This window comes from Trachypithecus francoisi, unplaced genomic scaffold (assembly GCF_009764315.1).
Source record: "Trachypithecus francoisi isolate TF-2019V2 unplaced genomic scaffold, Tfra_2.0 Lachesis_group16, whole genome shotgun sequence".
NCBI lineage: Eukaryota > Metazoa > Chordata > Mammalia > Primates > Cercopithecidae > Trachypithecus > Trachypithecus francoisi.
The window spans coordinates 929,735-944,721 of NW_022681461.1; the positions used below are offsets into that span (position 1 = coordinate 929,735).

Below are 14,987 nucleotides of genomic sequence, written 5' to 3' on the forward strand. Positions count from 1 at the left end.
GGTCGAGGAGTCCTTTAAACACCTTAGCGGGAGCGTAGAAAATGCACACACAAGTCTGGGTTCAGGGGTGAGGTCCAGGCTGGAGCAGGGGTGGCTTGAGGCCTCAGCACATGGATGGTGTGGAGGGAAGAGCTGACCAACAGGGAGCCCCGGGCCCCAGCATTAAAAGGTCACAGAGAAGACCAGCACGTGGGGAGCATTTTCTGATATTCCAGACACAGATTTGTCTAGAGAGAACTGCAGCTCACGTGGCTACTGGAAAGTCTGCTTCTAACCTTATCTGCCCATAGACGTGTAGACGAGGTTCCCTTCCAACCTGGGACTTTGCAGGTGATGCTGGCCTGCGCCTTTTAATTCTGTTGGGACAACATGGACCTGCGGCACTTTGAAGGACTGGACTCCAGGCACCTGAGAGGCAGACAGTGTTGCAGGGGAGAGGGGACTCGGGGGTGCTGGGCACAGTCAGGGCTGGGTTCCACTTTCCATTCCTCCCTAATCTGCCAGCAATTCTGAACTCTCCAAGCTAGGGTTCTTTATCGGTGAAGCTGAGACAATAATGATACAGAATTTGGTGGTGTAGATACAATAACAGATAGGATGAGTTCAAGGAGTAAATGGTGATACAGGTTAACAGCACTTAGTGTCTAAACATGGTGAGCCCTTAAGACACGTCAGCTTATTCCTGTTGCTGTTTTTAATGCCATCTTACTTTAAAGTACTTTGAGATTTCAAGTGAAAAGTTGCCAAAAAAAAAAAAAAAAGTATAATTAACCACCAGGAATTTCAGACAAATAAACGCATTTAAGTTAAGCCATATTTTACAAACTCTTAAAGGTTAAAGTTCCTGTATGTTCATGTAAATAAACTATTTACTAATATCTGCACTTGAAAATGTGCAAATTAAAGGGAGGGAATTTGGAGTATTCCCGTATTTCTCCATCGCTTGCTTCACTTAAATAAAATTCTGTTTGATCACCAGCTCACAGCGGTTACTCTGTCTGAAGGGACATGGATTAGAAAGGGCTGAAGCAGTAGAAACAGTTTTCTTTTCACTGAGACCAGCAAGACCCACTTGCTGTCCTTGGGATGCTTTGACTTCCTTCCACTTCCTCCACTTTTTCCTGTTTCTCTTGCAAACCGGTCCTAGAGGATTGCTCAGCTGTATCCACCCAGTACACAGTGGGTACTCAGGCATTCGTTAAAAACAACAGAGTTATTGGTGACCGACCGACTGACCAGCTGACCGACTGAGGGAGTGAATGAACGAAGGAAGTTTAGTGCTTTCTCTTAAGAAGCTCCCATGGGGTGGAGACGGCAGATGTTCACCAGATCCGTAGAACGCAGTGTGTTATTATTAGGACAGACACCTTGCTGTAGGCAGGAGCTTTATTTTATTTTATTTTATTTTTTGAGACGGAGTCTCGCTCTGTCGCCCAGGCTGGAGTGCAGTGGCCGGATCTCAGCTCACTGCAAGCTCCGCCTCCCGGGTTCCCGCCATTCTCCTGCCTCAGCCTCCCGAGTAGCTGGGACTACAGGCGCCCGCCACCTCGCCCGGCTAGTTTTTTGTATTTTTTAGTAGAGATGGGGTTTCACCGTGTTAGCCAGGATGGTCTCGATCTCCTGACCTCGTGATCCGCCCATCTCAGCCTCCCAAAGTGCTGGGATTACAGGCTTGAGCCACCGCGCCCGGCCGGCAGGAGCTTTAAACTGGGCCTGCGTCCCTCAGGATGTCCTCAGAGACTTCTTGGGGTGGGTGTGGCCTGAGCTGGTTTGAAGGGAGTCAGCTGTGGATACTCACTCTCCATCCACTCTCCTAAGATGCGCTGCGGCGCACACAGCTGTGATGGGGTGCCCACCCCTGGCCTTCCCCAACACCTCGCCACAGTCCTCTTCTCCCACTTGGCCAAAGAAAGTTAGGGCACCCCTCACCCATGCTGAACTTCACCATGGGGTCTTGCTCTGGACTGTAAGTCTTTGGGGGCGGCTGGGCACGGTGGCTCACGCCTGTAATCTCAGCACTTTGGGAGGCTGAGGGGGGTAGATCACGAGGTCAGGAGATCAAGACCATCCTGGCTAACATGGTGAAACTCCATCTCTACTGAAAATACAAACAATTAGCCGGGCGTGGTGGTGGCGCTTGTGGTCCCAGCTACTCAGGAGGCTGAGGCAGGAGAATGGTGTGAACCTGGGAGGCGGAGCTTGCAGTGAGCAGAGATCGCTCCATTGTACTCCAGCCTGGGCAACAGAGCGAGACTCCATTTCAAAAATAAAGAGTCTTTGGAGGCAATAAAGTTATGATTGAACATACTGCTGTAGGCAAAGCTTCTGTGACTGAACATAGCTGACTTGCAGAGAGACCACCAGTGTCTTTCTGTTTAGGGGGGTCTCAGAAGCAGAAGCTGAGACAGAGTTTGGGGTGCCAGGTGTTTATTAGGGATCAACAACTGTCAAGGAACAGGGGAGGAAGCAAGCTTGGGCAGAAGAAGTCAAACTTCATTATAGACCCAACAAAGGCTTAGTCAAACCCAGCAGGCAAGCTGGGGCAAGCATTGCCCACATAAGTGGCCCTCTTTGGGCAGAAAAGGGAGACCAGGCTGGCCTCCTTGTAGCTGAGGCTGACTCAGAAGGAGCTGACAGCTGGAGGCCATCTGCTGGCCTCGCTCCCACAGCTGGGCAGCAAAGGCTTCCCTGGAGGAGACCCACACGGTGCACTCCATCCAGCACACTTCCCTATGCTGGCGCCGTTCCGCTAAGGGCAAAATGTTATGTTCAGAAGAGGGATATTTTGTCCTGAGTTGGAGTGTTTTGAACTCAGATGTTTTGTAGAGCGAGGCAGCAGGATTGATGAGAATGTCTGTCCAAGAAGCTCACTTCTTCCATCCCCTAAATAAATTATGTTGAAGAATGTATGTCCCTAAAGATAGAGTCCACAGAAATGAAGGGAGGAGGGTATCAAAGACAATTGCAAAGGCTTTCTTTCATGGAGGCAACTGATTCATGGCTTGGTGCTGTGCTTTCTCCACGTCCCTCTCTGAGATGAACAGCTGGTCTACCAATCATTTGCCACCACGGCCTTGCCTCATTTCATTGCTCTTTTCTTTATTTGCACTTTGCGGATATCACATTATTTACCAGTGAAAGGCTTCTGTGTCAAGCAAGTCTAACTGAGCCATTTTCCAACAGCACGTGCTCACTTCATGTCTGTGTCACATTTTGGCAATTTTAGCAATATTTCAAACTTTTTATATTATATCTGTTATGGTGATCCGTGATCACCATACATTAGGTTACTAATGTAATTTTTTTTTTTTTTTTGAGTTGGAGTCTGGCTCTGTCGCCCAGACTCGAGTGCAGTGGCATGATCTCGGCTCACTGCAACCTCTGCCTCCCAGGTTCAAGTGATTCTCCTGCCTTAGTCTCCCTAGTAGCTGGGATTTCAGGCACCCACGACCATGCCTGGCTAATTTTTGTATTTTTAGTAGAGACGAGGTTTCGCCATGCTGGTCACACTGATCTCAAACTCTGATCTCAAGTGATCCACCCACCTCGGCCTCCCAAAGTGCTGGGATTACAGGCGTGAGCCACCGCGCCTGGCCTATTGTAATTGTTTTGGGGCACCATGAACCATGCCAATATAAGATGGCGAACTTAATCAATAAATGCTGTGTGTGTTTTGACTGCTTCACTAACTGGCCATTCCTTGTCTCCATCCCTTGCCTTGGGTCTCCCTGAGACACAACAATACTAAAAGTAGGCCAGTTAATAACCCTAATGGCTAAGAAGTGTTCCAGTGAAAGGAGGAGTTGCATGTCTCTAACAAGCTAGACATGATTAAGCTGAATGAGGAGGGCATGTTGAAAGCTGAGATAGGCCAAAAGCCCGGCCTCTTGAGCCAAACAGTTAGCCAAGTTGTGAATGTAAAGAAGAGTTCGTAAAGGAAATTGAAAGTGCTACCCCAACGAACACACAAATGATAAGACAGCAAAACCGCCTTATTGCTGACGTGGAGAAAGTTTGAGTGGTCTGGATAGAAGGTCAACCAAGCTATAATGTTCCTTTAAGCCAAACCCTAATCCAGAGTAAGACTCAGGATTGAATCTCTTCAGTTCAGTGAAGGCTGAGAGTGGTGAGGAAGCTGCAGAAGAAAAGTCAGAAGCGAGCAGAGGTTAGTTCGTGGGGTTTAAGGAGAGAAGCCGTCTCCATAACATAAAAGCACACAGTGAAAGAGCAAGTGGAGATATAGAAGCTGCAGCAGGTTATCCAGGAGATCTAGCTAAGATGAAGGTGGCCACACCAATCAACAGATTTTCAAAGTACATAAAACAGCCTTAAATGCGAAGAAGATGCTACCTAGGACTTTCACAGCTAGAGAAGAGAAGTCAGTGCCCAACTTCAAAGGACAGGCTGACTCTCTTGTTAGAGGCTAATGCAGCTGGTGACTATAAGTGGAAGCCAATGCTCACTTACCATTTTGAAGATCTTAGGGCCCTTAAGAATTAGGGGCCGGGCGCAGTGGCTCACGCCTGTAATCCCAGGAGGGATTTGGGAGGCTGAGGTGGACGGGTCACAAGGTCAGGAATTTGAGACCAGCATGGCCAATATGGTGAAACCCCATCTCTACTAAAAATACAAAAAATTAGCCGGGTATAGTGGCATGCACCTGTAGTCCCAGCTACTTGGGAGGCTGAGGGAGGAGAATCACTGGAACCCGGGAGGCAGAGGTTGCAGTGAGCCGAGGTCGTGTCACTGCACTGCAGCCTGGGCAACAGAGTGAGACTCCATCTGAAAAAAAAAAAAAAAAAAAGAATTAGGCTAAATCTACTACCTGTGCTCTAGAAATGGAACAACAAAGCCAAGATGACAGCACATCTGTCCACAACATGGTTCACTGAAGATTTTAAGCCCACTCTTGAGAACTACTGCTCAGAAACAAAGATTCTTTTCCAAATATGACTCCTCACTGGCAATGTGCCTGGTCACCCAAGAGCTCCAACAGGAGCAAGGAGATCAGTGTTGTTTTCATGCCTGTGAACACAGCGTCTGTTCAGCAGCTCATGGATTAAGCAGTCGTTTTCACTTTCAAGAGTCAGTATTTAAGAAATACATTTCATAAGGCTTTAGCTACCATACTTAGTGATTCCTCTAATGGATCTGGGCAAAGTACATTGACAACCTTCTAGAAAGGATTCACCATAGTAGATGCCATTAAGAACATTTGTGATTTATGGAAGGGGTCAAAGTGTCAATAATAACAGGAGTTTAGAAGAACTGGATTCCAGCTCTCATGGATGACTCTGAGGGGCCAACACTTCAGAGGAGGAAATCACTGCAGATATGGTGAAAAGAGCAAGAAAGCTAAAGTTAGAAGTGGAGTCCAAAAGTGTGAGTGAATTGCTGCGATTTCATGATAAAACTTTAATGTATGAGGAGTTGATTCTCATGGAAGAGCAAAGAAAGTGAGATGGACTCTACTCCTGGTGAAGACACTATGAACATTGCTGAATGACAACCAAGGATTTAGAATATTCCATAATCTTAGTTGAAAAAGCAGTGCAGGGTTTGAGATAATTGACTCCAGTTTTGAAAGAAGGCCTGCTGTGGGTCAGATGCTACCAACCAGCATCACCTGCTGCAGAGAAATCTTCTGTGAAAGGGAGAGTCAACTGATGTGGCAGACATCACCGTTGTCTTATTTGAACACATTGCCACAGCCACCCCAGCCTTCAGCTGCCACCAACCCCATCAGTCAGCAGCCATCAACATCGAGGCGAGGCCCTCTACTAGCAAAAAGACTGTGACTCACTGAAGGCTCAGATGGTCATTAGCATTTTTTTTTAGCAATAAAATATTTTTGAATTAAGGCATGTACATCTTTAAAAAACACAACTCTATTGCACACTTAGCGGACTACAGTGTAGTGTAAACATAACTTTTATATGCACTAGAAAACCAAAACAATGTGTGAGTCACTTTATTGTGATGTTTGTGATATTTGTTTTATTGCAGTGGTCTGGAATGAAACCTGAGGTATGCAATAAGCCTTGTACATCAATCTCTCATCTCAGAATTAGAATTCAGAAGTCAGATGGTTGGGAAGGGATGCATATTAACACATTGCTTTGAAACTGAAGTCAGTTTTTTCCTAACTGAAACTAGATCTGGTTTGGTTGCTGGCTTGATGAAGTGGCCTGCTTTGCCAAATAGGTTACATGGCAGACATTTCCATGAACTGAATGAGCTGCATCTAAAATGCCATGATTTGGATGAAAATGTACCTAATGCATATGATGAGATAAAATAACTTTATTGAAAATAGTGAGGGTGGAGCGAGGAATGAGGAGTAGCTGCTAATGGGTATGAAATTTCTTGCTGGGGAGATGCAAATGTCCTGGAATTAGGCAGTGGTGATGGCTGCACAACTTTCTGAAGATACTGAAACTCACTAAATTGCACACTTTAAAAGAGTGATCTTTCTGGTATGTCAATTACATCTCAATCTGAAAACCAAAAAAAAAAAAAAATACATATATATATATATAGTCAAAGTTGTGTTAAAATGACTAGTATTTTAATTTTCCTAACCTTTCCCATTTTAACAAGGAACCTCTAAGTAAATGAGTAGCAGGTATAATTAGCAGTCATCTGAGAAGTTTGGGTGCAGTCTTTTTGGTATATTTCCCAGAATCAAGACAGTGAATGACAAATGACTGGGTAACAAATACATTTTCATGTCTCATGGTTTCCATTTCTTTTCTTTTGACAAAATTGAAGGGGGATCAAGTTGATTTGTCAGGTGATAGGTCATTACTAATTTTTGATAATAGATTATAATGTAATTTTTGACATCATAAAACTCCTTTCATTGATCTCTTGTTTTTGAGGAGAACAAAGTTTCTCACAATTTTCTTTCTAAAAATGTGAAATAGAAATGGAATTAATTTTGGACCCCACTTCATTTTAGCAATAAGTAAATTTCATCTGTTAATATATCAGCTAATTGAAAAAATGCCTTTTTAATTATTTATTTAAACACATTATAGAGCTATGTTGTTTTGATCAATTGTATTCTGATGACTATTGAAATTATAAACTTGGTCTAAAAAAACTGCTTAAACCTTACAGTCTTACAATGATACTGAAATTAGAATTTTAGTGTATGTGCATTTTTATGTCAGAATAGAATGATAATGATGGTCATTTATGAAGATAACTTTCAAACATGACAATTGCTAAGAAGTATGAGGAGTCAATGGCGTGGAAATATGAGTTCAAGGAGAAAATGGAACAAGAAGCAAATAAAGAAGACTTTTCCTGTATTTTAAAAATTGGTCATGGTGAGCACAAAATTGCTCTGCTGCTTAGTACCATTCACTAGCAGTGTTTAAAAGAGTGATGTAATGGTTTTATTTTAAAATGTTAATATTTACAATAGTAAGGAAATGACATTCTCTGCAACTATTTAAACTTACCATAAAAGTTTTGAAAATGTCATCTTAAAACTGTGTGAGGGAGCAAATGGGTTTCCAATCCTGAGGGGTGACTGGATGTACTGGGGTGAGGGAGCTTCACAGAGGAGGTGCTGAGAGCTGCCCCTCGACAGGAGAAAGGTGTCTGCCAGTCGGACAAGGGCCCAGCCAGTTGCCCACTGGAGGCTGAGGTTTTAGGAGCAAAAGGCTGGCTCCTGGCACACTCACTAGGGTGCCCATTACCATAGCAACTGATATCATGGCCATTTGGTAGACACCCAAGTGGGCGAAGCAGCTTTGTGACGGTCACCAGTGCAGCTGCAGATGGCACCGCCCTTTGCTGGCCCCTGGCGAGTGTGTGTGCATGGCTCTCTGCTTTCTCGGTGGCAGCGGTTGTTCAGTGGCATTCTGAATTACCCTGGCTTCAAACTCCAACTGCCTTTCCTTGCCCCACATGCAGTCCTAGAGCCCACAGCGTGCTAAGAGGACAGGACCACTGTGCACCCCCAGGCTTCTGGAAATCAGGTGGCACTTTCCATCCTTGCCACTCAAGAGGATCAAGACAATAAGGCCGAGTTTGAAAACTGGACAAGAAGAAGCTCAAAAAGAGCAGAGCAGAGGCTTTATCTTTTGTTGTCTTAGTGAGAAGGAAAATCTTTGGTAAAGTTGGTATATGGGAGCGGGTCTTGGCTTGGAGGGTTTCCAACAGACTTGAAAAGAGACTTGGGCCTTTTTGCCATCTGAACCCAGCTCAGAAGTTTGTAGGGGAAGCAAATTTGAACTGCAGATCTCAAAATTGTATTTGTGTTGACTGGGGAGCCACAGAGCCAGGTAACACATTCGGAAGAGTTCTCCCACTTCACGAAAATGCTGCAGTTGGAGCCTGCCCCGGGTGGGCTGTCCTGGGGCAGAGCAGCTTCAGCCAGGGTCTGTGCAGAGAGGAGCCCCCGAGGCCTGTCCTGCCCCCACCTTCAGGGTGGATTCTGCATTTATGCGTATTTATTTTCAAGTGTGTATACAGATGTGTGGGCTTTCTGAAGGGATGTGAGGGGAGGGAAGCAAATATAGCTGTGTGGAATGTTTTGAGCCACAGCCATTGGGATCCAGAGGAAAATGGTTGACTTTTTCCAGCCTGCCCAGATGGGCCAAGCGTGTGGCATGTTAGCTCTGGCAGGGCCCCCAGGCTCTGTAAACATGGCTGCGGCCCTCGCCCCTGGGACTCCGTGGGGACTGTCAGGCCTTGCTGCCTGATGGGCTCTCGCAGAGTCTGGTCTCTGTGGCTCTGGGGAAAGCCTCAGGGACAGGGTGCGAGTCCAGTGATTTGACTCTGTCCCTTGAGGTCCATATGTCCACTTCCCAGAAGAGCCGGCCTGACAGCCAATGGGACGGTCTTCTTTTGGGGAGGAAGACCTTGCCAGCATCCAGGCTATGTGTGTTTCAGGAGCGGAGGGCAGGTTCAATGACCTGCGGCAAGTCGGATCTCGGAGAGGTCGTGGGAGGCCCCTCACCCTGGAGCCAGCTCCCCTTCCCCACAATCCCTCTCTGTTGCTTTCTGGGTTCCATTTTTATGTTCCCTCTGGATGAGTACATTTGCCTCCTGCCCTTCTCACTTCAATGGCCCAGATGCGGTCGTGTCCGGGCGACACACGTGCACGCTGAGCTCAGCGGCGTGGACGGGTGCCAGGTGCCAGGCTCTACCGTCAGCAAATCACACCCACTCCTCGGCCCGCCACAGCCCTTCTGAGACTTGGGTCTATAAATTGCACCACGACAAGTCGCCTGGGAACTTCCCTTGCTGCTGGCAGCTCCACACCCATGCATTTCCTTTTCCTGTAAAAAAAAAAAAAAAAAAAAAAATCCATTCCCAGCTCCAACTCAAGACAGAAGGTTAGTTATATCGAAACCTACTACACACAGACACTATATTTTCAGGAAAATATTGTCACCTTTGAAATCTGTTACGCTGGGTTCCTTCCCGTTGCTGACCCCCTTCTTAGTCCCCTCCCTCCCCAGCCCTGACAAGAATAGTCAGCCTCAAGTCAAGCCTACAGCCACGCCCCTATGCCCCTACCCCAGGAGGATGTGTGCTTTCAGAAATGGTTCCGGGGGTAGTGAGGCCGTCAGCCCCCCGGGGCCCTCCTGTCAGCAGGGGAAGGTGACTGAGAGAGATGCTTGGGGTCAGGAGGTTGAGCCTTAAGACAGAGATCTCGGGTGCATGGCAGGTTTCTGCTTAGCTGATGATGTTGGGCAGTTTTCCCATCTTTGCCCCTCCTTCCTCATTTCTGCAATAGGAGAGGAACAATTTCACAGGAGGAAATAAGCATCCACGTCCGTCATGTTTCCAGTGTCGGGACGCCGCGTGGAGTGGTGCTCCCTCTTTAGCATCCGACCAGGGCATGCTTTTACGCCTTTCCATGGATATGAAGCCTTTGAATGAAAGCATCAGTCTCCAGGAGTCTTGGGCTAAAATCAAATCTATGAACTTAGAAAGGAGGTAGAACGGACATTTGTTGTTTTTGCTGCTCCCCGTTCATGCTAATAGCACCCCATTTCCTTTCCAGGAAATGACCTCATCCCCGTCCTGTGCATTCCAGGGAATTAGCTCACCCGCATGGTAGACTGTCAGTCAAGGCGCCCTACTCTCCCTGGCCAAGCGGTAGGCATGTTACCACAGTGGAGCCAACTGGATTCTCCGTTTTATGCACTGGAGCAGGGGCAGTCTCCCGAGTCAGGGCACACGCTGCTCCTGATACATACCAGAGTGCTTCCTCAGCCACAGCCATGGTTCCTGTCAGACCCCCAGAGAGTCCCTGGTCCTGTTCATTCTGGCCTGGGGCAGTGGCCACCTGAAAAAGACTGATGTTAGTTTCCTACCTGCCTGTGCTCCATGAGCAGAGAGGAAAGTTCTTCCCCTCCGAATGGGTGAGCTGAAGGGTCAAACCACAGAGCACCTAACATCATCATGCTGAGGATAAGAAATGAATCCACAAATGCTGCCTGAGCAAGGGACAACGGCACTCAGAAGTACTAGCACTCTTTCCACATAATGGAAACCGGATCCCGGGATCGTGAAACACGCAGCTGGCTCTTGAGCGACACGGGTTGGAACTGCACGGGTCCACTTGTACATGGTTTTCCTTCCGTCCCTGCGCCTGGAGACAGCGAGGCCAACCCCTCCTCCTCCTCATCCTACTCCAACTCCACATGAAGACAATGAGGTCTTTAGGATGGTCTGCTTTCACTTAAAGAATAGGAAATGTATTTTCTGTTCCTTATGATCTTCTTAGTAACATTTATTTTCTCTGGTTTACTTTACTGTAAGAACACAGTATATAATACATACGACATACAAAATGTGTGTCAATCAACTGTTTATCTTCTCGGTTTCCAGTCAACAGTAGGTTACTAGTAGTTAGGTTTTTAAGGAGTTGAAAGTTATGTGTGATTTTTGACGGCTCAAGGGATAATCACTCGTAACTCTCACGGTGCTCAACGGTCAACTGTGTATCTTCCTGCATTTGTGTCAAATAAGGAGGAGCCTTAACCTCTTCTTTCTCCTCCTCTGCTCCTTCCTTGTCTTCGAAAAAACAAAACAAACTTTTTTTGAGAGACAATGTCTTCCTCTGTCACCCAGGCTGAGGTACAGTGGCACAATCAAAGCTCACTGTAGCATCAAATTCCTAGACTCAGGTGATCCTCCTGCCTCAGCTTTCTGAGTAGCTGAGACTGCAGGCATGCACCACTACAGCCAGCTAATTTTTGTTTTTATTTTTATTTTTGTGGAGATGTGGTCTTGTTATGTTGCCCAGGCTGGTCTCAAACTCCTGGGCTCAAGTGATCCTCCTGCCTCAGCCTCCCAAAGTGTTGGAATTATGAGCATGAGTCATCATGCCTGGCCCTTGTCTTCTTTTTATTTATTTATTTTGTTTCTTTCTTTTAGGGAGCAAAGAAGATGGACCTTTTTTGATGGAAGCTAGTTTAATCTATGTCCCTTACGGTGTCTATTTCACCAGGGTAAGGGTCTCTCTGTATATCTGGATGATCAGGGGCCGTGCATCTGTAACTGGAGCCTGAAAACCAAATTTGCTCTTCTGAAGTAGCTTCTCTGGAGTTGAAGCTGTTGCTGAAACTCTGTCAAACCAATTTAGCAAAACAAGCGGAAGAGGCAAAGTCACCGCCCTCCCCTCCTTCTTCACCCATGGCAGAGAAGGTGGTTTTCCTGCAATCAGGCACAAATCTTCCTCTGTCCTACCTGGTCTTTGGAAAGATACTTTTTCTATTAAGACAACTTTTCACCGCCTAAAGCACAGGCAACCTTGAAGGGAGCTGCCTTTTCCTCAGCAAAATCTCACAGGGCTTACCTGTGAAGGTGCCGGCGATGAGGGAAAACCGTGGCAACCACGTGGGCTCTTCAGTGGAGGGGGCCACATTCCAGATGGGTCCCCAAGACCTGGAGATCCGGGTGACATCATCTCAAAGAACAGGTGGACATTATCTCAGGACCTGGGGACAGCAGTTTCAGGGGTGGAATAACCCCAGCTTCCACTTCCTGTAGCTCAGCCTGGCGGCTGTGGAAAGGACTGTGGATACATTTTGACCAGCCTTTCCAATTTCTCTTTTGTATTAGTTACAGCAATTCGTGCTAGCGGTGATCACAAATAGTCCTCAAATTCCAATAACTGAATACAAGTGTGTTTCACAGGCGTGCAAAGTCTGTTGAGAACTGGGTGGCTCCACAACAGCTGTCCTCCAAGCAGTGACTCAGGGATCATGGTGTGGCTTTGTGATCCGAGCTGGCTCAGGTACTTCTAGTCATGTGCACAGAAGAGAAAGAGTACAAGGAGCAGCAGGTTCTTAACCGCCTGAATCAGAAGTGCGACGCCCTTGGCTACAACCATCTTGCCACCCTCCTAACTGCGGAAGGAGCCCATGGATATTGGTGAGCACAGCACGCTCTGCAGCGCCTCAGTGTCCAAGCTCTTCAGCAAATCCCCCTCTCCACTCCTGGAGAAACTTCTTTTCTACACATATCCCTTAGGAACGGTCTGAAACGTACATGATACTAAGGTAAAAAGGAAGTATAAATGAGTGACATGTACTCTTCCTCAGAAATACACTGTTTTAGGCAGGCTAAACATCTTAACCCAAGACACAGCTCTTTCAGCTACTACTTTAATGCAGAAAGATAAGCTTCTGCTGAGCGATGCTGGAGTTCTGCTCATTTCCAGGCTCCTGAAATGCAGGTGAACGTAGGTAAGGATGGCCTTGCTGACGGCTCAGCACCACACAGTACTCAGGCCCAACCCTGGCCTTAGAGGCTATCACTCTTGGGAGTAACAAGCGTGGAAGGCGTTCTCATGGGAGATCCCCACGTTAAATGAGGAGAGAGCTCAGTCTTTGGTTCCTCTGGCCCCGTGCTTGTCCCATTTGCCTTTTAATTTTCTGATCAGACGTATGCTTGGGGTTTTGAGCTCACAAACGGTGTGGGTGATTCCCAGTGGGTAGCTCTGTTGTTCAGTGGGTGACCCTGAACTTTATTCTTTGTGCTCTGATTTGGAACAGAACTCTACAGAAAGAAGATGAGAAAAAGTCTTCTTGACTCACAATTACAATGTAAATCAATAACGAAGCTTTAAGTTCAGTGTGTGGGGAAAAACATTGCTTTCTGTCCATCTATCTCCTGGTTCCAATTTCTAAGACCCAAGAAGACAGCTGGAGAGAACGAAGAGGAAATAATAAAGTTATAGGGAACTTGGGAGAATTAATCAAAGGGAGGTTGAACTCAGGATGGAAACATCAGGCCAAGGTAGCACCCTGAAGGCCCGTTGCCAGCCCTGGTGCCTGTATGTGTTTTGATTGGCCTCTGGTTTGTTGGTCCACACAGTATTTTGAAGAAAATATGAATTAGTAGCCAACTTTTAAATACCTGGAGATTTCATATAAAAAGTCAGATTTCTGCTTTCTCTTGAAAAATTAGAGTTTGGAGCAGCAATAAGCCCATATTCCTGCAAAGCAACAGTCGGCCTGAGCCCAGCAGGGGCTGCCCCTTCAGACAGGGCAGGGCTTGTCCCCTTCAAGTTGACGATGGCCCTACCCCTCCCTATGGCTCCCTGCACAAAGCCTCCATGTCACTCCTCTTCATCTGGGATTTCTCAGTCCCGGTGGGTCTGAGAAATCACAGTTGCTTGGACTCCGGAGGGATTTGAGTCTGTAAGCCCTGACCTAGGGAACGTCTATGCTGTGCAAGTTGCTGAAGAGCACTGAAGACAGTGACGGACTGGTGAAGACAGACACCTGAATACAAGGCAAGAGCAGGAGAATAGAGTCACGGGGGTCTCATTGCTTCAGAGAATTCGTGCGTTTTGATGGTCATGTGTCAGGAGGATACACTGGGACTCCTTCTGTCTCCGTTGTCACTGATGCCCCAAAGGCCAAGCCTGATGCAGTTTGATAGCTATGCCCTTCTTGTCCTCTTTTCAACTACTGGTAATAAACTTTACTGAAACCGGATTACATTTAATGTATTGGGTCTTATTTTCATGTAAGGTTGTGTAAGTTGCTCACTGCACAAGGCATCTGGCCAAGGGGATGAGCTGGGACAAAAGTCCAGTCCATGCTCTCTGCTTACAGCAGGGTGCCCTGGTGTGGGGCTAAATGCCCCCAGAGTAAGGGACATGTCCCCCTTTTCTTGTTAGTTTGCACAAAGCACCTTTTGGCTAGAAGGGACTCTCCTTACTTTGTTCTCTAGTTTGGTGTGAGTTGATCCTGTCTTGGAAATGGGAGTGTAAGATCTCTGACGGAAGAGGCGTTCTTGCATTTGTTATCACCGGCAGCACATAAACAGGGTGTGCTTCCCCTAGTATGGGCCATGGAATGCTTCTATGAAATTTAAATAGATGTTATGTAAAAAGAAATCTATTAGAAAAAAAAGAGGGGGCTGGGGGTGAATCTGCATAGAGAACAGTCTGTCAGCATCACAAACGCCATGGGGAAAAGCAGCCAGCTCGTTCCTTAATGACGCCTGACGGGGCTGCCGGTGCCCGTCCGCATGGGAGAGAGGAGAGAAGGGCTTCAGTCTCTGCGTTCATCCTCCAGAGGCTTCTGCATGGAAAACCCTGCTTGGAGGTCTGTGTGATGTCTCAGGTCAGTCCGACCCCCAGGGAAAGGTGTTCCACAGGCTGATCTGAGTGTGGTTTCCAAGAGTGAGACTTGGGTCCCAGAGCAATCTGACTCCATAATTTCTTTTCCCAGAAAGACGGGAATTGCAAGCTTCTCTCCACCACTGTCGGGCCCTGGAATTGTCCAAGAGCTCTTTCACCCATTTTCTTTAGACTTTTAACTCCTCCCAGGTTTCCCTCAAATCCATTCTAACCCTTTTCGTTTCCATTCTTTTCTCCATGAAAGAGCAAAACTGAAAAATAATAGACAGTCTATCGTGTCGACTGAACAGTGGTGACAGCTGTGGGTACTGACATAAGGCTGCCTCAAGTTGTCAGTTTTAGTTGTGTGGACTTGGACAAG

General features: G+C 46.8%; 1 long non-coding RNA gene across 1 annotated transcript; it reads left to right on the forward strand.

The window, feature by feature from the left end:
* The first annotated feature begins 7,808 nt into the window (after positions 1–7,808).
* On the forward strand, positions 7,809–13,970 carry LOC117099291. Its single transcript, XR_004443744.1, has 3 exons — positions 7,809–8,297; positions 12,169–12,405; positions 13,029–13,970. It is a non-coding gene; the product is annotated as an uncharacterized LOC117099291 (long non-coding RNA).
* Positions 13,971–14,987: the final 1,017 nt, after the last annotated feature.